Below are 14,838 nucleotides of genomic sequence, written 5' to 3'. Positions count from 1 at the left end.
AGATAAAGAGAGACAATGGGGAGCCATTCCACACTCCAGCAAACTTAACCTTGTTTATATCCTTTGTGGTGGCTCTTTTTCATTGCTTTTGAAGAAAACCAAAGTAAAATCGGTCATACCTATAACAAATTGTCATTCCTGCCTATCTGTAAACGCAGATGAGTTTCTGTGGTCTGGCCTAACTCAGAGTGGGGAAAAAGGCTGAGAGACACTGCTTACCCTGGGGAAGTGGGTCAATAGGGGCTTGTTTCCAGAAGCAGCACTATTACCAGAAGTCTATAGAGGAAGTAGAATCGTCAATTTCTTTTGAACAGTGAAGAACCCTCAGGAGCCTCTATCTCTTCTCCTAGCCTCACCCTTAATGACATCCTGGTAATCACAAAGGGCCACCCAGCCCTTTATTGGTGTTGGGGACTCTCATGTCCCCTTTCAACGCCTGCCTTGCATATCTTTCAAGGCTTTCTGCTTCCCTCTCCAAAAGATATTCAGAGCTCATTCTACCCAGTTCTTTCAAGTAGAGGAGATTGATGTGATAAACTCCCTAATGTATAAAGAAAGTAATAGGTTACCTCTGTAAGGGCTCAGAATATGTTACCCCCAAATATGCCACTTTGGCTACTGATTATTTTGAATTAAAGGTATTTGAGAAATAGCGGGTATAAGGACACTCTGACCCTCTCTGTGTCCCTGAAAGCAGGAGATAAATCTCCCATGTGAAAATATCCTCCCTGTACCAGGAGGCTAATAGGCATCCTTATCACCAGAAATAGGGAATTTAGGGCCAAGAACACTGTGTAAATAACCTTGTTATATCTTTGCCATTTTACCACACGTAGTCCAAACCTCTTTCTCTTATCGATTCTTCACAAATTTGTTTGTCTAAAAGGCATAAAATCTTTCTGCTTTGGTTACTTCTTTAGTGGGCTCTCACCACATATGTACTTGATTAAATTTGTTTTTCACACAAGAACCTAGAAAAGTAGAGGGACAATTATTTTTCCTTCCCTACTCCTCCTTCCAGAAATTATTTACATTGTAGATGTTAAGAAAGGTAACACTTAATCCAAAATATTTGATCTCTAAAGGCAAAATTTCAAGGAATAAATCTCCCAAATGGAGGTAATCTTATACCCCTCTCATCATCTTGGCAGTCAGAAAATGTGACCCATGGAGAGAGGGAAGGAGAGGTTTGTAGGGAGATCTTGTAAAGATAGGTCAGCTGGTGAGTAAACAGTTCTCCCTCTTTCAAATCCATCAAGAAATGGAGATGTCTTTTCCCAAACTTGTGCTTGAAAACAGAAAAGTTAGATAGTTTTCTATTGTTATAGAGAGCAAGATGGAGTCACTCATGTCAAGCAGAGACTCATGTCAAGCATTGACATGAGCAGCCAGGGGTGTTGCAGCTGAGACTAGATATTGCCAAAACCAGCACAGGCTGATGATACCCAGAAATGATAACCAAAACCAGAGGAGGTCGGCAAAGGCCCGAGACTAATTAAACTTCTTTAAAAAGGCGGGATTTTTGCAGCAAACTCTCAGACTGTCCAGATGTTGACCCTTTCATGCCTCAACATATCAAAAACGTGACTGCCACCAGATTGATCTCTAACCACAGGAGAGATTCTCCATAATAAGCAGCATGTGCTGAGAGCTGGCTTGGACCAGAATGATGCCTCATCTCATCTGAGTGCTCACGGACTGACCTCATGTGCAGTTTGTTAACTACTCTTTATTGTATCTTGTTTGTGTTGTGAGTTCGTATTGTGTTTTGCTTTGTATGACCTGCATGAAGCCAAGTTACATGTGTCATGAAATGTCACTGAGTTTGGAATCCTGAATCTGCTTTACAATTATGTTAGCCTTGCTTTAGGATTGAATGGAGCCAACACCGTGGAAAGACACAACTTGCTTGTGTGCCTTCAGAGCGAGCTGGCAACGACAGCACAAATTCCTTTATCTTCAAAAACAACAATGGCAAATTCCCAAAGAGAGTGCGCCCCCAAACTGTAAAAGCACTCAGTCATACTCGGGTATCTGAGGGGAATGAGGGGAAATAAGAAAGTCTGCACATCACGTGGCCTCTTTCTGAATCAGCTTGTGCATCTACAATGCTGAACTGCTCCTGTGCAGACTCCACAGCGATTGGTGGTCCCATTCACTAACCTCAACTAATAACAAAGATGGTTTATTATGTAACAACTGTTACATAAGGAAGAGTTTCTGTTGCTGCTGTTATAATAAACATTAAGTTACAGATCTGAGAATGGGGCACTCTTTTGCAAAACCACAAAGAGAATGATCAATGGAAAAGAGCTGTAGCTGAGAGTGAAAGTCTGGTGGAGAACCTGGCTTTCCTGCCCTCCAGGTGGTGGGATCCCAGCTAAGACACGGAAAGCTAGGTCCAAAATTCTTGAGTATTTACAACTGAAGACCACTCAGGTAGCCAAGTGTTCCCTCAACAGAGAAGGAGAGGAGCCCTGGGTGGTGGCGCGGGGGGAGGGACAGTGAGTCAGAGATGGACTTTAATCTTAACCCAGAGACAAATAAGAAAGCTGCCCCATGAGGTGTAAGAATAAATGCTATATGCCCACCGTTCAGGAAACAGGTGGAGTGAAAAGAAGAATACAGTGAGAAAAGAACTATTTTAGAAAGAAAGAGAGGTACAGCATTTAGGTCACACTTCCTTTTTTTAATGTTTATTTAGTTTTGAGAGAGAGCGAGAGAGAGAGAGAGAGAGTATGAATGGGGGACAGGCAAAGAGAGAGAGGGGCAGAAAGAATCCTAAGCAGGTTCTGTGCTGTGTGCACAGAGCCTGACACAGGGCTCGAACCCACTAACTGAGAGATCACGACCTGAGCTGAAATCAAGAGTCAGATGCTTAACCGACTAAGCTACCAGATGCCCCTTTAGATCACTATCTATCACTAATTTGCCAGTTACTGGGATGTAAGCTGTATGTAGGCGAGGGCTTTTTTGTTGGTCTTATTCATGGCAATATACCCAACACCTAGAATGAAGTGTCTCGCATATTGGGCAGTCAATAACTACCAAATGAATAAATAAGGGATTATAGTCTTCAAGAAGGCAAACAGCCCTTAGGGACTACTTCATCACTGATTCTTCCCCTACTTGCCTCACAGTGTTGTTGTCCAAGTCAAAGGACCCTGATGAGAGTGGGAAAGACCCCAATCAAGTGGCGGTGATGAGGCACAGGAAGAAAGGCAGGTGCCACCAATGTGCAGATGGGGAACCCAGGAGGCAGGTGGACTGGCCAGAAGGTGAAGCAGAACCTGGGCGAACATGCTGGAGGAGGAAAGAAGAGTTGGGTCCAAGGGCAACAGCAGCAGCAGCAGCCTGAGAAGGGGCGGATTTGTTTAAGCAGAGCAGAGCAGTGGTGTAAGCAGCTTAGTTTTCTTCTGGCTTCCGCCAAGGGGCTCGTGAGGGAGAGCTATGAGCCACAAATGGAAACATGAGGAGAGAGGTGGCCGAGGAAAGTTGTAGAGTTAGCAAGGACTAGTCAAAAAAGAAAGAAAGCTGATGCTGGACCAGCTGTCTGGGCTTCCATAAAAAAAAAAAAAAAGAGGAGGAAAGAGGGCCATAGAGCACAGAACAGAAGAGAACCTCATCCCCAGACCAGACCTCCTGGATTTTTCCATGACGGTCTCAACTTTCAATCATTTTATTGTTTTCACCAAAGATTATCTTAGCCTCGGTTCTCTGCAAAATAGAGCCTTTGGTATTTGTAAGTTGTTTATTTGAGAATGTGATTCCTGGAGCACTAGGGCAGGACAGGTGAAGGAAACAGGGAGGGAGGGAGAAACAATGTAAGGAAGTGAGACTGGGCCAGCCCTTGCTAAGGGCAAAACTGGTGCTCCATAATGCCAGGACACCCTGAGGAGCCGATGAAAGACACCCCTAAACTGTCTCCCGACAAGATAACATAAGGAACTGTCATTAACTCACCCACGCTTCTGGGCTGTGCATGGATAAGCACGGGGTGGTTTCCTACAGGTGTCTCTTACCTAGGCATCAGCAACACCCCAGACCAAAAGTGAGAGGTTCACTGCATAGGCTCAAGTGATCTGCACAAGGCCCATCAAAGCCCACAGGAAACCAGTCAGCGCAACAGTGCCTGGAGTAGGACATGGGGCCAGGAGATGTGGATGTGGGGCACAGTCCCCACCTGGATCCTCTCTGATCTGCAGGTGTCCCACCTCTCAGAAGTCCAGTCCTTCAAGAGTCCCAGTCAAGGTCATGGCTGGCTGCAATCTTTGCAAGGACTTACTACACAAAGGAGAGTGGAATAGCTGCAGCTGGTCCCCAAGCCATTACTAATATTTAAGACTTCCCTCCTTTACCATATAGTTAGATCAGTGGTTTTCAAATTTTGCACATTAGAAACACTGGAGCTGCTTTTTAAAAAAAATTTTTTTTGAGAGAGAGAGTGCATGTGCAGGAGGGGCAGAGAGAGGAGACAGAGAGAGACAGAGAATCCAAAGCGGGTTCTGAGCTGATAGCAGAGAGCCCAATGTGGGGCTTGAACCCACACAAAATGACACCATGACTCAAGGTGAAGTCAGACACCTAGCGGAACAAGCCACCCAGGTGCCCCATTGGAGCTGCTTTTTAAAAAAAATTTTTTTTTAATGTTTATTTATTTTTGAGAGAGAGACAGAGACAGAGCATGAGTGGGGGAGGGGTGGAGGGAGACAAAGGATTTGAGGCAGGCTCCAGGCTCTGAGCTGTCAGCACAGAGCCCAATGTGGGGCTCAAACCCACAAACCATGAGATCATGACCTGAGCCAAAGTTGGATGCTTAACCAACTGAGCCACCCAGGTGCCTCTGGAGCTGCTTTTTAAAAATCCTGATGCCTGGACTATAACCCAGACAGTGAATCAGTAATTGTCTAAATTAGAAAATTAACATAGTGACTATAGTTAACAATACTGCATTACATATTTGAAAGTTGCTAAGAGAATAGATCTTAAAAGTTCTTATCACAAGAAGAAAATTTTACAACTATGTGTTGTGATGGATGTTCACAAGATTTATTGTGGTGATCATTTGGGGACGTACACAGATATCAAATGATTATGTTATATGCCTGAAACTAATATAATACGTCAATTATATCTCAACTTTTTAAAAACCACAGTTAGAAAAAAGAAAACTAACATCAATAATAACATTACTTAATCTGCAGGTGTTACTCAAATTTCACCAGTTGCCTGCTGCTGTCCTTTTTTTGTTCAGGATCCAATCCAGGGTCAAGCGCATTCAGTTGTCCAGTGTCCCTAGTCTCCTCCAATCTGTAACATTTCCTCAGTCTTTCCTTATCATGACCTTGACGCTTTTACCTTGTGAGTAAATCATTTATTTGGGAATGTGATTCCAGGAATACTGGTTAGTTATTCTACATAATGTTCCTTGATTTGGATTTTTCTGATATCTCATGATTACACTGAGGTTATACATTTTTTGGCGAGAATGCCTTAGAAGGAATATTGTTTACATGTCTCGTGCATCACCTTGGTTAAGGTGATGTCTTCTAGGTTTCTCTAATGTAAATTTATTATTTTCCCCCTCACAATCAATATATTTCTTGTGGGGAGATGCTTTGAGACTACACAAATATCCTGTTTCTCCTTATACTTTGCCCACTGATTTCAGCATCCATCGATTGTTCTTACCAACACTTATTTAACTGTGGTGTATGTCACATTCTTCATTCCTTCAACATTTATCAATTGGACTTATAATCTAAGCAAGTGCTATGTGATTTGCCTTTAAATAACTACAAAGGTTTAACAGCCCTGGAGAAAGGCGCTGGTTTGAGGCTTAATGAAAGGAATAAGTGAGAAACAGGGGTGCCTGGGTGGTTCAGTCGGCTGAACGTCCGACTCACCTCAGGTCGTGATCTCACGGTTTGTGGGTTTGAGCCCCACGTTGGGCTTTGTGCTGACAGCTCGGAGCCTGGAGCCTGCTTCAGATTCTGTGTCTCCCTCTCTCTCTGCCCCTCCCTCATTCATGCTGTGTCTCTTTCTCTCTCTCTCTTTCTCTCTGTCAAAAATAAATAAACATAAAACAAATTTTTTTAAGGGATAAGTAATAAACAGAACTGCTGGCATGAGGAGAATGAAATACTTGCCAGTGATGTTCATTTAGGACTAATCATTTCACTTGGTATGAGGAGCAGCCAGAGATAAGGCATAAATAAACCATCAGAGTGGAGTGCCTGCTGGCTCATTCAGTTAAGCGTCCAACTCTTGATTTCGGCTCAGGTAATGATCTCACAGTTTGTGAGTTCAAGCCCTGCATCAGGCTCCACACTGACAGCACAGAGCCTGCTTAGCATTTCCTATCTCCCTCTCTCTCTGCCCCTCCCCTGCTCATGCTCTCTCTCTTTCTCTCAAAATAAACAAAACTTAAAAAAAACAAAAACATCAGAGTGAAATGTGTAGTCTGGAAGCACTTTAGGTATGAAACATAACAGAGCAGTGTCTAATATAGTAACAAAACAAAAACAGGTTGGCAAGCGGCCGGTGTGTGATATCTGTGTCAAAAAGGGACATATTTATACAAATGTCCCAAGATGAAGATCAGAAGAGAAGAAAGACATAGGGTTACCAGCTGCAAAGACACAGAACGAAAGCAAAAGAGAGAAAACTGAGCCTGATACACCTCCTCAAATGAAAACAGAGAAGCCATCTGAGGTGATGAAAGAAAGAAATGAAAGAAAGAAAGAAAGAAAGAAAGAAAGAAAGAAAGAAAGAAAGAAAGAAAGAAAGAAAGAAAAAAAGGTGAGGCTAGGCAGTAAGGACAGACTCAGGAAGAAATGAAGAAATAAGAATTCCAGCTTGCAGTTGGAGATCCCCGCAAAGGAAACTAGGAAAATTAGCGAGAGGTGGAAAACTCCTGAACCAGGAAAAGGAGAGAGGTAGGTCCTGCAATGCCAACTCCCTCAGGGGGTCTAGAAAGAAAGGGGTCAATGTCAGGGAAGGAATCGAAGAAGGACAAACTCCCTGTAAAGAGCATCTTAGCCCAGAGTCTTTTAGCTACAATGACAACTCCGTTCAAACTACCTGGAGCAACAACAGAGACTGTTTGGGCTCCCTTGCCTGGGAAGGTCAGGGGTGGCCAGCCCCCACGACTCTTCGTTCCAAGCCTTTATCTTTGTTTCTCCTCCCCAGCCTGGGATCTCTCAGTTCTTTCTTCTGTGGGTTGGCCGTACTGACTCCCGGCTCAGGTGGGCCCCCTCAGTGCAGGCAGGAAAGATGGCTGCATGTATCTCAAAGCTTTCATTGAGCTTTTCAAAGCTTTCAAAGGCAATGCCTATAAAAAGCTTTTGAGGCATTTACAGTAGTGGAGACAGGCCAAGCATTACTGCTCTCCTAGAAAAATCAGTTACTTAAAGACTGCTTCAGAAAGCGTGCTTCAGAAGAGACAGTGGAAGCCTTCCGCCTGGGTGGCAGGGGCCCTGGAAGGGTCAGAGCCAGCTGCCATTCCCTGGACGCTGCCCTTCATCCCTGCCACCAGTGGCTTAGAGCCCTGTTACTCTTGGCCCCGAGCAATGTGTTGCAAGAGAACACAGATGTACATGTGCCCTCTCTCTCTCCACGATATTTCCACAGCTTTGAACTTGCACCCAATTTGCCCTTGTATTTGTCATCTGTAAATTTCTCTTGGTATTTTCTCTGTCTCCTCCAGGGCGGATGCCTCTCTGACCTCCTTAGGGGCCACTGCATTTTCTACAATGGCCCAGAGGAGCATTTGGACAGGCACGCTGCCTTCCGCCAAGCATCCAACTCTAGCTGTAGCAATCTGCCCTGAGAAAGACCTTTAAACTTTCATTCAGTGCTGTTTTGTACCCTTTGTCATTTCTGAATATAGACATTAGGCTGAGGCTGAGCATGAGCCGTCCCTTTCCTCAACCTATTTCATTACAAATCACAACCGTCCGACATCTGGAAGCATTTCTCACATTCTAAAGTAACTGTGCTCAGCAACCCTCGAAAATTCTTCTGTATTCTCATCTAATCCCATGTTTCAACCTGCTAATTCTCTGTCCTAGCAGAGATTGCTTCCACATTGGTTGTTCTCTAGTTATCTTTTCTCCTCTTTCTCTGTAGTGATAGAACCCTTGACTGGTAGAGGTTCAAATGAACGTTCAACATAAAGACTGCATTGTTCATCTTCCCTTACGGTCCAGTGTGGTCACGAGCAGACCAACTGCATGTGAAGGGAAATGATAGATTCAGCTCCGGAATGTGTTGTAATGGAAGGGGCACACCTGTCATTCCTCCTCCTTTTGCTTGCACTGTGGGCGTGGACGTGACGGTGTGCCCTATGGACCATGTCGGCAAGGGCAATATCCTAAGTATCACGGAACAATAACATGGAAGAAACTCAGATCCCTGAATGACTTCATGGAGCAAAACCTCCACACCATCTACTTCTTGACTGTAACATGAGAAACAAATTTCTACCTTGTTTACGTCACAGTTAGTTTGGGTCTCTGATGAAAGCCGCAGAACCTACATAACAATAAATACATGTGTTCTCTGTCCCTGAACCTTTAAAAATTTTTTTTTCATTTATCTATTTTTGAGAGACAGAGACAGAGACAGAGCACAAGTGGGGGAGGGGCAGAGAGAGAAGGAGACAGAATCCAAAGCAGGCTCCAGGCTCTGAGCTGTCAGCACAGAGCCTGACGCTGGGCTTGAACTCACAAACCATGAGATCATGACCCGAGCCGAAGCTAGACGCTCAACCAACTGAGCCACCCAGGCGCCCCTATCCCTGAACCTTTTTAAGGCCAAATCACACTCATTGTTTTGACCCTCTCAAAATAAATCTCTATTTTCCCCTGTCCTTGTGACCTCCCTGTATACTTTCTCCAGGTACCCTCTGTTCTTCATTTCGTGTGACCACCTCCCCCCAACCCGACCTCTGAAAGTTATAAACAATAAAAGGATTAGCTTCCAAACTATATAACTTATTCTTTTTTTTCTCCCTCCTTCCCTTCCTTTCCCTTTCTTTCCTTTCCTCCCTCCTTCCATCTTTCTTTCTCTCCTTCCTTTCCTCCTTCTTGTCAACCTACATAACAAATAGTTACAGTTCTTATACTGTATATCAGGCACTAGGTTGGGCACCATAAGAGGATATTAAAGTGCCAATATGTAACAGAGTTCTTAGCTGCCAGCAATGGAAATCTATACTACTTCATTTCAACTTTTTTTAAAGTTTATTTATTTTGAGAGAGAGTGTGGAGGGGGGGGAGGGACAGAGAGAGAGGAAGAGAGAGAATCCTAAGCAGGCTCCACATACTGTCAGCACAGAGCCTGACACAGGGCTCAGACTCACGAACCATGAGATCATGACCTGCGCCGAAATCAAGAGTCAGAGGCTTAACCAACTGAACCACCCAGGGGCTCCTATACTAGTTCATTACAGAGAAAAAGACTACTTACTAAAGAAAATATTGGGTATCACAAAGTCACCAAGACGACTGGACATCCAGGATCTTGGTTATGAGGCCAGGAAAACCACCCCGAATCACCCTGCGGAACTGGTCTTGAGAGGTACTTCTTGACCAGCACCCAACCCTGGACACCTGTAGGGCTAACGCCACTGGCCCTCAGCACCCGCAGTGGTCACCAGCACCACTGCCTCTATTGCCTCACTACCAGAGAGACTTCCTCACCATCCCCTCCTCTGTGTCTCCAGTTTCCAGTTCAAGGTCTGGAGCAGACCACCTGGGGGTGGTTGGTGCCTGCATCACATGCCCAAGACTTGGCAGCAGGGAAAGTAAAATGGGAATCATCTCAAATTTTCAACTTGTCAAGTGCTAGCAGGCTGTACATCACAGTAAAGCACAAAATGAAGAATCCCAACATAGGAAAAAGGTTCCAAAGCTTGGCCACCAAAACTAACAGAAATATGCATGATATCTATCATGGAGGAATTTAATCCAGTCTCCCTATACCTATGGACTGTTGATTTTGAATGAATCAAGAATCTTGTGTTTTTCAGTTCTGTACCTTTTGAGGAGGTAAAACACTAAAGAGAGAAATCCGCCTCACTTCTAGAAGAATATAAGGAAATTATATTAGAAATACTAATATTAGAAAAATTATATTAGAAATACTAATATACTAGAAAGAAATTACCCTTTTTTTCCCTGCCTCTGGACTGATAGAGATGATCCTCAGTATGCTAGATGTAGTGAAAATTTGTAGGGACTCTGAAGGAGTCCTTGCCTGTGTTTGGGGGATTTTCCCCATTACATAGGTCTGAGTGGATGGGTCTGATCTTTAATTTTACCATGGCTGAAAGACAGGGCTCAGATATGTAAACCAGTCTTAGCCAATCAGATGCTCCTGCCTGAGACTTTAAATCTGGAAAGAGTGAAGCAAAGAAGCTGGAACAGTTGAGAATTCATCTGTGCCCTAGGGGGACCATGGGACCTCTAGCATTTAGTGAGAACAGCAGACATGTCCTGATCATGTGTCCTCTGGCATGATTCAGGCTCTGAATCTCACCTGGGTCTTAAGCTTGGCCTTCTTGGAGATTCTGTGACTTAGCCCAAGACCCTCTCAACAAACTGCTTTTTGGCTTAAATCAGTCAGAATTTCTCTTGCTTGCAATCAAGAATGCTAACCCACACACCCACTACATTTTTATTAGTACATTTTTTCCTTTACAACTGCTTTACTTTAATAAGAGAGTCACATATAAAGCACTAAAAACCCCTAGGTATTTTTCAGCTTTGACTATCATATTCTTAAAGTTTTTCTTCATCTTCATACTACCTAAAGACTAAAACTGGAAGAAACCCTGGGGACTGTCTGATCCACTTCCTCCACTGAGGGAATCTGAGACTCCAAGAGGCTCTTTCTCATTTCAGTGGATGAGTCTTATTTCTATGGACAGTCTCTGATAACTTCTCCAACTAAATCAAAACCATTCCAAATTAAGGGCCTCTCTCTTCTCATACTGAAAATTTATTTTGGAAATATAATGAGCTACTTCTCTATTATACAAACCACCAAAGGAAATAAGAATACTGGGCTCAGAACCAATCCTGAGGAAACATCCCCAGTCTTGTTTGCTAGTCACCCCAGGTTTGCCACCTGTTTATCAATTTACTTGGTCAAAACCACATTTTCTGAATTTGTTAATGAGCATAGCGATGGGAAGGCTAAGGAGGCAGCTGGTAGGGGAGCAGGAGGTAGCTCACACTTCCTTAACAAGCTGGTGCTAAAAATGTGAAAAAGGATATTATAAACCAACGTTAAGAATCCCTGATGGAGAATGGCAGCACCACCAGATAAAGGAACCTGAGTCCCCTCTCTCCCCACCCTCAAAGACTTAGCTCGGGCTGTGATAGGAGCCTAACGTGAACTTTTATTGTGTTAAGTCACTGAGATTTTGGAGGTACATGATCTAGCCTGCTCTTCTTAGTATAGTGCCTAATTATAGAAGAATACATTTATATCCATCAAAGAAAGCCTAACAGAAGGAAAGACTCTGACAAGGACAGAAAAGTGTAGCCAGGCTAATATAGAAAGACAAGAGAGCCTCAGAAGATGGTAACCTATCTCCTGGGTGATCCCAGCCTGTCGCCTTGCTGCTCTGGAGGCCCTCCCTGCCAGGCTCCACCATCTTCCCTGAGGCAGACTCTTGGGTTCCAGATCTTTTCCTTGAGGCCGACCCTTTACCTCCTCTAGGCTTTTTCCAGGTTCTTTTGAGGGCTGGCTATTGCTCAGTGTTGACCTCCTGCTGCCTTCAAGTACCAGCCCTTGCTTCTCTTTGGCTCAGGTTCGTCTCCTTGGCTTCACCCCGGGCCTCATTCTTGGCAGTGGCCTTAGGGCTCCTGGCCTGGCTCCCACCCAACACCCAGAATGCTCCATGCCCCACCTGGCCTGATGCTACAGTTACCCCAGTCACCCTTGGTTAAGTGACCTTCAGTTAGTCCAACATATCTGAATTATTTTCTCTTTTCCATAATTTATTTGAACGGATTAAGTTAGAAGAACACCCATATTTTTGCTCTTAGCTGTTCATGTTATCTATATTACATGAAAGAAAAAAAAAGCCCTATATCTCAAGCACCTTACTGTCATCCAACGTGCTAAACATTTGTGTGTTTCATTTTAATCGTTGCCAAAATACCCCTTTGAAGGGAGGTATTGTAGCTGCATGTTTCCAGAAGAAAAAGAAAAAGAGGCTCTCTAAAATCAGGGTATTGCTGAAGGTCCCACAGCTAGTAAGAAGTAGGGTTGGGAGTCTGAACTAGGTTTATTTCATCTCAAAGACCATTCATGCCCTTTCCACTCCACAGTGTGGACTCTGACCACCCCATGCTGGGCTATGATGACTCAAACAGGCATACAGAGTTCAAGGTGAGCCTGGGGAAACAAAGTACAAATGTACGAAATCTTTCCTGAGCATCAGAATATTTCATATTTCTCTCTGCATCGAGAATAATAGAACAGACAAGTGCCCATCATTTGCCAGTGATATTAAGGTGATTAGCTGAGCAGCAGCCAAAAATAATCATGGTAAGATTTAACAAGGACAAAACTTCTAAAGGTAAAATATAAATGCACACTTTAAAAATAAACTTACTGGGGCACCAGGGTGGCTCAGTCGGTTGAGCATCCGACTTCGGCTCAGGTCATGATCTCACAGTTTGTGAGTTCAAGCCCTGTGTCGGGCTCTGTGCTGACAGCTAACGGCCTGGGGCCTGCTTCGGATTCTATGTCTCCCTCTCTCTCTGCCCCTCCCCTGCTCACACTCTGTGTGTGTGTGTCTCTCTCTCTCGAAAATAAACATTAAAAAATAATAATAAAATAAAATAAGCTTACTTAAAAGTATTCTCAGGTTCATAGTGATCTAGCAGAACAACCCTAACGTTACATCTTGATGTTGATGATAGTGTTGAATATTGTATTATTATTTTTTAAAGTACAACTCCAGGAGTTTTTATCAAACACCTGGCATGGAGAAACCATGATGGAATCTTTCCAGTCTGTTCAGTCTTGGTCGAGCCTTTGTTGGATTAATGGCCAATTTTTGGAGCCTCTCATCACAAGTAATATGTGAAGATCTTGGGCATATTCCAGGGGGCAAAGCAATGAAAGTGATTAGCTTGGGGTAAACAGCCATATTAACAAAGCCCAGGCAACCAAATTTATCAGGAAGCAGAAGAGATCAGTGATTAGGATGAAAAAATCCGGAATTTAGGCCACTTTAATAGTATTTTTCAAAGTGTACACCAGAGACATAATGCATTAGCATCACTGAAATGCATGTAAAAAGTACAGATCCTGGGAAAATACCAAACCTATTAAACCAAATTTCTTTTGGAGGAGGGGGAGGCCTTCCACCAAGGTTATTCACATTAAAATTGAGAATCTTTGTGCCAGTGATTCTCAGCCTTGGCTGAAGGTTGAAATCACCTGTAGACCCACCCCAGAGATTCTGATTAATCGGTCTGGGTTGGGCCCAGGGCAACAGACTTTTAACAGTGCCTGCAGGTGATTCTAAAATGCTGCCAAAGTTGAGAACCTCCCTCCGTGCCAAGATAGAGGTATGAATACCAAGAAGCAACTGCTCGACTTCCATTGGGCAATGAGCTTAGGAAGTTTGCGGAACACTTTAATTAGATAATGCCTTAACATTCATGATGACTCACCTTTCCAAGACAAATGCATTTTATTTTTTTAATCTTTATTTATTTTTTAGACAGAAAGACAGCATGTGAGCAGGGGAGGAGCAGAGAGAGAGGAAGACACAGAATCTGAAGCAGGCTCCAGGCTCTGAGCGGTCAGCGCAGAGCCTGACACGGGGCTCAAACTCATTAACCATGAGATCATGACCTGAACTGAAGTCGGACGCTCAACTGACTGAGCCACCCAGGCACCCCAATGCATTTTATTTTTGTAGCAGTGATTTCCCTGCTCTGGTAACCAGGACCTGAGACTCAAAGTCAATGTGAACAAAAGGTACGATTTTCTCTGGCTTTTGTGATTTTCACTGTCCCTTTCATTCTTGTTTCTCTCATGAGTGGCTGTCAGCCATGACAAATAAAAATATTACAGAGTGCTTTTGAACAATGATGTATGTCAGAGAATGACCAGAGCCCCTTGGTGCTCAGTGAGGTCTTCCTCTTCTCTGTGGTCATGCATCATCTTCAACTGCAGGTATTAAATCTGGTTATCAGAATTGAAGACAATGAGGCGTGCCTGGGTGGCACAGTCGGTCAAGCCTCCGACTTCGTCTCAGGTCATGATCTCACAGTCTGTAGTTCAAGCCCCGCATAGGGCTCTGTGCTGACAGCTTAGAGCCTGGAGCCTGCTTTGGATTCTGTGTCACCCTCTCTCTGCCCCTCCCCTGCTCACACTCGGTCTCTCTCTCAAAAATAAATAAACATTATGGGCATTGAGGAGGGCACCTACTGGGATGAGCACTGGGTGTTGTATGGAAACTAATTTCACAATAAATTGTATTTAATAAAAATAAATAAATAAACATTAAAAATTTTTTTTTAAAAATTGAAGACAATGGATAGAAGATTATTTGCAGATACACTTGATTAGGCCCCAGAGAACAGGTGCTTTTCCAGTTGGGGAAATGTCCTGGTAGTCATCAGGTACAGCAGGCAGCCACTTCGTGGCAGAATAGGGGTGATTACAGCTACAGATATTAATGACTTGTGCCTTAGATTAAATTTCAGTCCGTTCCCAGGGATCTTTGCATTCTGAACCTTATCTGATTGTGTAACAACATTAATTGGCCCCTGAAGGGATTCAACTGAATTTCTGGTACAGGCT

General features: G+C 43.7%; 1 long non-coding RNA gene across 2 annotated transcripts in view; it reads right to left on the bottom strand.

Moving 5' to 3' along the window:
- Positions 1-14,838, bottom strand: part of LOC122487753 — a 124,985-nt gene that overhangs the window by 71,686 nt on the left and 38,461 nt on the right. The gene's annotated exons all lie outside the window — the stretch shown is intronic.

The sequence above is a fragment of the Prionailurus bengalensis genome, chromosome A2 (assembly GCF_016509475.1).
Source record: "Prionailurus bengalensis isolate Pbe53 chromosome A2, Fcat_Pben_1.1_paternal_pri, whole genome shotgun sequence".
In the NCBI taxonomy this organism is placed as follows: Eukaryota; Metazoa; Chordata; class Mammalia; order Carnivora; family Felidae; genus Prionailurus; species Prionailurus bengalensis.
The sequence above is the reverse complement of the archived record's forward strand: the minus strand, read 5'-3'. Positions and strand labels throughout refer to the sequence as shown.